Source organism: Channa argus, chromosome 19 (genome assembly GCF_033026475.1).
Source record: "Channa argus isolate prfri chromosome 19, Channa argus male v1.0, whole genome shotgun sequence".
Classification (NCBI taxonomy): Eukaryota; Metazoa; Chordata; class Actinopteri; order Anabantiformes; family Channidae; genus Channa; species Channa argus.
The window spans coordinates 8,840,224-8,849,077 of NC_090215.1; the positions used below are offsets into that span (position 1 = coordinate 8,840,224).

The following is an 8,854-nucleotide window of genomic DNA, read 5'->3' on the forward strand; positions in this document are numbered from 1 at the left end:
TTTTGATGGAACCTGGAAAACAAGTTTGAACTTGTTGCTCTCAATCAGAATTGGGCCAAGTCCAATTAAATGCAGCTACCATGTGAAATAATTTGTTTGAGAACATTAGGACATATGCACAGCTGCAGCCCCCAAAGCAAAATGCAACCTCTCATGTTGCTATATTACACATTGTTTGGCTGTCAGTAAAACATGTGGTACAGTATTGTGATTACAGTATTTTAATTTTTTTTTTTTTTTTTTTGAAAAAAAAAAAAAAAAACCCAACCCAACTGATGTTCAACAAGAACATCAGTCTGGTCTAGGAAGCTTTGCCACAGGTGTTTTGTTATTTGCTTGGTTCTCCCATGTTTTACTGTTTCACTGCCACACTAATAACACGTGACATTTGTCTGTCCTTGTGAGCCACTCATCGAGGGGATTTCAAACAATAAACCACTGAACAGCAATACTGGCTAGAGCAGTTTTGTTGACAGTGCTGGCATCAATAGATTTACTGTTTTAGCATAGATTTCTGGGCCAGTCTTGTGTGTAAAAGACTGGCCAGTCTGGGCCAGTCACAGGTGCAGGGCTTGAGCTACAAGATACCATAGGTGAAAGCTGGAAACCAATGGCAGCTAAGCTGATGTGTTCAGCAGAACACATTGTATCCAAAAGTGTGAATGAAAGCCTCCTGTTTCTTGTTGGATGGATACATCTTTAATCTTTCTCTCTTCTGGCCTTGATGATGATATGTTTTGGCAAAATACAGTCCAAAACACAGGGTAAAATGTGGTAAAGCATATCTCAAAATACAGAATCACAACACAAAAATAATGATACTATTGGTTTATGTGCTAAAGCAATAAATGCAGCAACACTCCTTGTTTTTCTGTTTGCCTGAATGAATGTGTCTGACTTCTCTTTTAGTCAAAGGATTGGGTACAGTAGATAATGTGCTGGACAATCAACATCACATCCCTGCCCCTCTCTCTCTCTCTCTCTCTCTCTCTCTCTCTCTCTCTCTCTATTTCTCTCTATTTCTATTTCTCCCCAACCATCAGCTGCATCATCCACCTTTCATCAGGCCAGACCATTGATCCAGCACCCAGCAGGGGGTCCTTTCAGTATGCAGTCTAATGTTCTCATTATGTGTCCTGCATGGTCCCTTCACTGATGACTGGCTGATTACCATCTCATTAAGAGACATGGCATGGCAGGGGAGAGAAGGGCCTGTCACAGTTTAAGGAGCTCATAATACATGCTAGAGACTTGCTCATGTCTGATGATACCTGAATGAAAATGATTTCTTTATCTGAGAAAATAGGAAGGATGCATTTGCACTGTAAAATATGACCTGGGAACATTAGGAATGTCACTTTTCGTAACATCATTTGAGTACTTTTAATATAGTTTTAGCTTAGATATGTTTTTGCTACTTAAGTGATGTTAAAAGTCTAATATACTGACCTGAAAGATGGGAAAAAAATAATAACAATTTGATACTAGATAGTTTATAATGTACAATTAGACTAAAATCAGCTTGATCCATTGTTTTGGTGCCATAGAAATCAGTAAATAAGAACAGCTAGGAACTGGTCACCTAATAAGATTGAAGCTCCGAGGTTTGATTCTGAATGTATTTAGCATATTTATATTTGGAAACACAGTGCTTTCCTCACAGACCCAAGCTCCAGCCATCATTTCATGAAGAAATAATGGCAATGTACATTATCATTAATTGCTATGTACAGTTATATAGCAAGTTACTGTTTAATGATGTATCCCAGTTCAGTTGGTCTCAAGGCTAATAGGCACATTTTCTTTAATACTTAGATGTTTGTGTGTGTGTGTGTGTGTGTGTGTGTGTGTGTGTGTGTGTGTGTGTGTGTGTGTGTGTGTGTGTGTGTGTGTGTGAGAGAGCATATCTTTATTCCAGCATCCATGTGTGTTGGAGGGAGAACTGAAAATCCCAAGGTAATCTGAAGCACAAAGGCAATGTCATTATAGACATGGAGGGACATTATTCTAAAATGGCAAGTGATGCAGTGCTGAGACAGTAGATAAGGTGAAGAGAAAATGTGGAGGAAAGAGAAGAGGGAAGAGTGAATGCTTGAATTTGTCATGGACAGATTAAAAACAGGTAGGCTGGAGGACGCTGTGATAGGGGTGTTGTTGTTTTTTTTTACTCTCTTCCCTCTCTTTCTCAATATACCCGCCTCACTCCCTTTTTTGAGGTTTATCTGACATACGATGAATGCAGCAATTTTATCTGAATAGACAAAGGAACAGTGACATGCAGCCTCACTCTGATGACCGACCTTGAAGGAGACGAAAGGAAAGAAGGATAAATAGAGGAGGAAACGAAGAATGAGGGGAAATGGCCATGGTGGTTACTGCCTCTGCCTGCTTGTTACAGTTCCTTAGTAAGAATTACTCAAAACCATTAAAGTTCAGTTGATGATTAAAAGCGAAATCTCTGTCATTAATAGTGGATTGGTGGATAATTCTCAGACACTTGAATACAATAGAAGACATGCAGTATCTATCTTGCAAACCTTAAAATGGTTCTATCCATTTAGTTCTTAGATGTTTTTTCTTATCGCTGCATGAGTAACTGATCAAATCCATCCAACCTTACAGCTACAGTGGAGTGTGATGGCACATTTTCTACAATCTAAAACAGTCCTGCAGAACTAAAAGGAACAGCTTTTTACGCTTAATATTTACAATCAAAGCAGGTGAAAATTATAGAAGAATAAATGTTCACTCTAATAGTCCTTAGGGGCACAAGACATGTTGCCTTGTGATCCTGAGGCAAAACTCACTTTTGTCAAGAGAAAAAAACACTTCTGTTACTATACCCATTGCTTTCATTATGGCTTTCTCCACCTACATGTTAAACCAACATCTAGCTGTAAAAAGTTCAGGCACGTTCGCCAGGGTTGCTGAAAGTCATCCTGCAAAATGTAGGAAGTCACTATCTGATATTGACACAGGTGAATGCGGTTACTGAATGAAAGGCACATCGGAAAGTCAATCACAACATTTCATCTTGAAATAAAACCTGAAATGCAGAGGATAACACCAATGTTTAATGGTGGTATGTTGGAATGTGTGGAGCAACCTTTTCATTAAAGTAGCTCAAGTGTTTTTATGAATTGTGCTTTTGACCTTTTTTAAATCAATCAAATTCATTTGAAGATATGTAATTACCACTAATATGTACTATTTCATTGCTTTTTTGCCCACTGCCAGACATAAAGATGAACATAGTGTATAGACCACACTGCAGTACACGTGTTTATAACAGCAAATCAAGCAGGGCCCACATATTCATTTATTATACTTAGCTTCTTCTTAGTTGCTATGGCATGTCGTGTACCTTGCTTTCTGCATAGGAAAAGTATTTACTGACAATGTGCTGTTTGAAAAACACAATGGTAGACAGATGACTGTCTGACATGAGGATCGTGGCAATAACTGAATGCATGCTGCATCAACCTTCACAACATGTGAGGACTTTTAACCCAAGGTAGCAGCTGCCCGATGTCACCTGGAGTGCATGTGTTGAGCTTAACACACTTTGGCACACCTAAACTTTGTAGTCTGTGGCTGCACATTGAAGTGGAAGGGTTATATGCGGCCCACAGCTGGCATCTTCACTTGTGATGGGACATTACCCGCAGCACAGACTTGAGTTATGACCAAATCAATTAACAGATGTCTTGTGACATCACTACGTAAACAGCCAGCTATGTCTCCGAACATTGCATGAGTGAATTGTCTTAACCTTCCTGAACTGTGTGTTAGTAATTTTAAATGTCTGTAATTCTCTGTCTCACTGAACTTAATCTGAAACAGGAAATGGGTGGTTTCACCAATCAGGCTCAAGATTAAATATCATTTGAAAGAAAAAATGTTACCTTAACCAAGAAAAACTCATGACTGAATGATAGATTTCTGGTAACACAACAATTATTATAAATCTTTATTATTATAGAGTTTACATTAAGCGAGTACGTTGCATTATTGCATTATAGGACCACAGTTACTGGTTTGCAGTTTTATGCCTCCTCCCACATCAGCCCAGACTCACATTCTAATCAGTTCATCCATGAGTAGATGTTTGTGCCAGATGTAATTTAATTACCTCCAAGCATTTCTGTGATAAAGCAGTCATTAGAATGGGATGCAGTGTTAGTTGTGTCAGTTAATGCTGAGACACCACTTCTTGTTGTATATAGGCAAAAATAGTTATACTTCACATTAATTTTGAGGGTAGATGAGTATGAGATTAAGCATCACCACTTTTGTAATACTCATGATCTGAACCTCAGTCAGTCCTTTAATATTTCATAAAAAATAATAAAATGTTACCAGGTTCTCTGCTAGAAAATGTGAAAATGAAAATGTCAGTTTTTGGATGGTATGAACTAATGTCAACTTCTTTCGCTCTCTTCTTTTTGTAGCTTTAACTTTAACATTTTGAAGGCCATGTCTGGAAAGAAAGTTGCATCTTTCTTTGCCCCCCTCAAAATATAAATATTTAAATGTATTGTTTTCTGATCTGATGAGTGATGTAATGTGTTGTTGCACGAGGACTCATGTCTGTATGGACTTGTTTTGAGAGTTTAATATATTATTTTGGGCTTATTTACTTTATTGTTGCAACAAGAGCTGTTATCGTAACGATTTATATAGAACATTGTTTATTAAATGGATGAGAGATTAATACGTTTTCCCCATAAAATGTCTGGTGTTGATGATATAAATGACAAGATATTGTTGTTTTCTAAGTGTTTTGTATTCATCAGTGTTAGGATGTTGTGGCCATTGCTTAAATCATACTACATCCTGTATCACACATTGACCAGTAGATTGTGACGTTACGGATGTTACCAGGCCAACCTTTAACATGTGTGTGACTCTACGCAGACAGTGATCTTTTAATCTGGTAATGTGAAGAGAAGAATAATCCCACATCTGGAAGTTTTACTACTCCGTAATTGCAGAGCTGCTAGTGAACAGCCCCCTGAGCCTTGGAGAAAAAGAATGACCTGCATTCAGCTCCAAACACAGACAGACGCGATAACATTTAGAGGGGATGAAATTTGTGTTAATTTCAGATGACTTGCCTTTTCCAAACCAATTTAGTTTTCCCTCTGTTTGTTGACGTTGCTTTTAATGTGATGACTGTGACATACATTACACAGCAGATGGATTAATGTTTTTCTTTACTGCGTGTATTTTTTCCCTATACTCTCTACTGCTCTTTCTTTCGTGCAGGATTTCATCTAGACAGGTGCTTCCTGTCCGGAGTTTGACGTAAAATTAAACACAAGTCCAGATGTGAAGTGTGTGTGCATGTCTCATACAGACATAGAGAAATGCATGTTTCTTGTGCACAGCCTGGTCATTTTACCACCACTGAATGTGTAAGGAATCAAAAGAAAGAAATTAAGACAGACAGAGGTAGACAGAGGGTAATAAAGGGTGTGACTATGAAAGAAAATGTGCGGCAATTTCGATGCCATAATATAAACAACTTTCTATTAACCTTTTTTTCCTCACATTCGAACACAGCGAAGGTACATGAATGATGTGGTTGCACTTCTACATTTGCTGTGCCTCTTGAAATACAGAAACAACAACGACGACAGATTGACATTAAGTACTAAAGCGTTTTGTTTCATTGGAGCATTCTACAACATATATTTGTGTGTTTATGTACATATTACATACACTGAACTTTAATTCTTTTTAGTTAAGGTCAGTTTCAAGCTGATTCCAGTTTAATGGCATCACAGTGTGACTTTCAGAGGCTGATTGTTGTCTAAAAGTCGTGCTTTATCGTTCTTCCTTTGCTTTTCTCGTCCTTGCCCTGCATGGAAAGAGAGAAGGGAGAAAAGAGAAAAAGATGAAGAAATGGAAAGGTCATGAGTGATGGATGCTTTGTGTGTGTCTGTCATTCCCAATTACTGAACTTTGCCTTTTAAAGCATCACTCAGATGCATTTCTCATTTCTGCCTTTCTGACTGATGAAGAGCAGGCTCTGACTGGGGGCACTGTGTTTTAAACACCGCCTCACTAGTCATCCACTATTTACTTCAGATACAATACAGTGCAGCAGTGGCTCCTGCTCTACAGCGTTCTTCCTCTCTAGCTTTCTTGATTTGTATTTGTTCTCCTGTTCTCTTATCAAAAGTATAGTTTCCCCTGTACTCAGGTCCATTTTGGTCCGATGCAAAGAAATATGTAATCACATATCATGTTTTTTTTTTTTTTTTTAAATTAGATGTTCAGTGCCTCAAAAACTCCCCCCTCGGAAGGAGGTTGCACTTATACACTGTACTTTAGGCACACACCTCAAAATGCAGCTAGTCTCCTTTAAACCATTTAGAATTACTACCTATTACCTATTAGAATAACTGTTAATTCTTCATTTTTAAGGCTAGTGAGACAATATTGAATTGCCTTTTGTGTCCCAGGAAAAACAAAATAACCAGCATGATATACAGTGAATTCCTAAACTTCATACTGATATAGCATCCATTTTCCATTTTTTTCAAATAACTGCCTTTGTTCTTTTTGCTTCCAAATATGTAATATTTGTATACATACAGCATGCTGCTCTACTTATTTTTGCACAATTTACATTTTGTTCACTGATCCGATTATTGCTTTAATGCTTACACCGCTCTACTTTTAGCACAATGTAGCCCAGGCAGGTGCATGTGGCCCTCTGTGTTATTTACTTCCTGCTCTGTTTCTTTTTCTCTCCTTTTTTATATTGCAGGAACAGAAAGAGACAGAGTAGAGGGACAGGTGCAATGGCAGGCAGCTAGGTTAATCTCCTCTGTGCTCTGTCAGCCTCCTTGGAAAACTTTAAAAAGTGTCATGTTGACTAGCTGTAACACTGTGACACTCTACAGAAATAGGAAGAAAAGGTGGGAGCGAGTAATGGATGGAGGAAGCAGTGATTGAGACAGAGCATAAAGGATGGAGAAAGAGGAATGGAAGGAGAATTGTTGACAAAAAAAAAATCCAAATATATACAGTACTCGCAAAAACAGCAGAAGCCTCCAGCACCTTCCTCATTCTCACTTTTTTTTTAACCCAGTGACTGTATTAAAATCATTCCCTGTTAATACATCTATTTTCTGCTCGTGAAAACCTCCCTAAGTGTCACGATAAAGGTGGAGGTGGTTTGTGAGGTCGGCCTGAGGAGAGCTTTACGAGACAAGCTGCGCTGATATATGGCTCACAGAGACTCCATTAAAACCCTGGACCTGCGCCATTTGGGAAAATGGAGGTCACTCATGTGACATCTATAAAATCAAACTTTTTCTTAATATCTGGTCGTATATCACAGTGTTTTTCCCCCCTTTTTTTTCCTTTTTTTTAACTAATGCTTGAATCTTAAACAATAGGGCCAGGGTTGTGGATGATCGTTTTTCAAGAGGTAGCAGAATGTGGGGGTGGGGGGACAGCGGGGGGTGTGTTTGTATGTCTGTGCATGGGGGCAGGTAAGGGAAACGGTGATACTCACTTTTTGATGAATGTATCGTATCAGATCTGCAGAGGAGTACAAGGGGAACAATCTGCAGTTGGTAATCTTGCAAAGACAAAAACAGGTGTGTAAAGCCATGGTCTGAAGATTTCTTCTTATGTCCATCTATCAGTCTCTTTCCCTCTCCCTCATCACTCTTTTTTTCTTCTGTTTGTCATGCTCAGCTTCTTATTATGTCCCTCTCTGCACATAGCCTAAATAAAGTAACATACGCTTATAATTGTCTCTGCGTCTTGCACTCATTCTGCCTTTCTGTAGTTCTCTCTCACACACTTTGTTAAAATCAAAACTTATCTTAAACACATCACCTTCTTTTTAACTTCAGCTCCTGTCTCTGCTCATACAGTATACAGTTAAAACCCAAGAAACATGTCATTTCCCATCTCTCCCTCCCTCTTCCTCTCTGGTTCTCCTTTCCCCTTATCTTCATGTCTCTTTAAGCCAGAGTGTGTGTCCTGTCTGTCTCACCGTGGCTCCTAGCTCCCTAGGGCAGTGTTTCCAGGCTTCATTTGTTTGAAGGCTTTCTAATCTCGGGACTGGGACAACCTCAGTCCACCGTGCCCTCGTCAATCATCCCCACAGAGCAGCAGAGAGGAGGTGAAGAAGGAGTAGAGAGGAGGAAGAAGACTAGAGGTGATGGCATGATTAGTTGTCTGTCCTCGCTCTCGCCCACCCGCCCCTTCGCCAGCGACTACCACTCCCGCCATCTTTCTCATCTCTCAGTCACTCACCCACTCCTTCTCCCTCCCTCACTCTCTCTAGCTATCTTACCTTCTTATCTCTCTTTCCGTTCTCCTCTCCCCTGCATCCTGAGCGCCAGCCTGTAGTGCCAGCCATCCCTCTGTCCATCTGTCTGTTTATCTGGCTGTCTGATTGTCTGACCTCAGCCCCGAAGGTGGTCCCTTTTGTGTCTGCGGACAAATGAGGATGACCTTTTATTGTAAAACAGACACCTATGGGGAGTGATGAAACCGCCAGTGTTTAAATTAACAGCAAAGAGGAAAGAAGGAGAGGGAGGCCATTTCAAACAGAGAGAGGGAGTTGGAGAGGAGGCGAGAGAGTGTAAAGTTTTTGAAGTTCCAATAATTATAGAACAGTGTTTGTGTCAAACTAGCATGGCCACTGTTCAATAATAAAGTCCCCTACCTGGCTGGCAGCTATTGATGAACAGTGGTGGAACAGTGAGGAGCGGACCTCTTGAACGTGCCCCAGACCCATCAGTATGGGTGCATGAATTATAAATGGCATTGACAGTGGAGGTCATAAGAGTAGACAGAGTATTATTGCACATGAAGGTCCATT

General features: G+C 39.6%; 1 long non-coding RNA gene across 1 annotated transcript; it reads right to left on the reverse strand.

Moving 5' to 3' along the window:
* Positions 1-4,689: 4,689 nt before the first annotated feature.
* LOC137104867 (uncharacterized) lies at positions 4,690-8,460 on the reverse strand. The gene is made up of 3 exons (XR_010911749.1): positions 8,324-8,460; positions 7,532-7,597; positions 4,690-5,863 (listed from the first exon to the last, which is right to left on the reverse strand). It is a non-coding gene; the product is annotated as an uncharacterized lncRNA (long non-coding RNA).
* Positions 8,461-8,854: the final 394 nt, after the last annotated feature.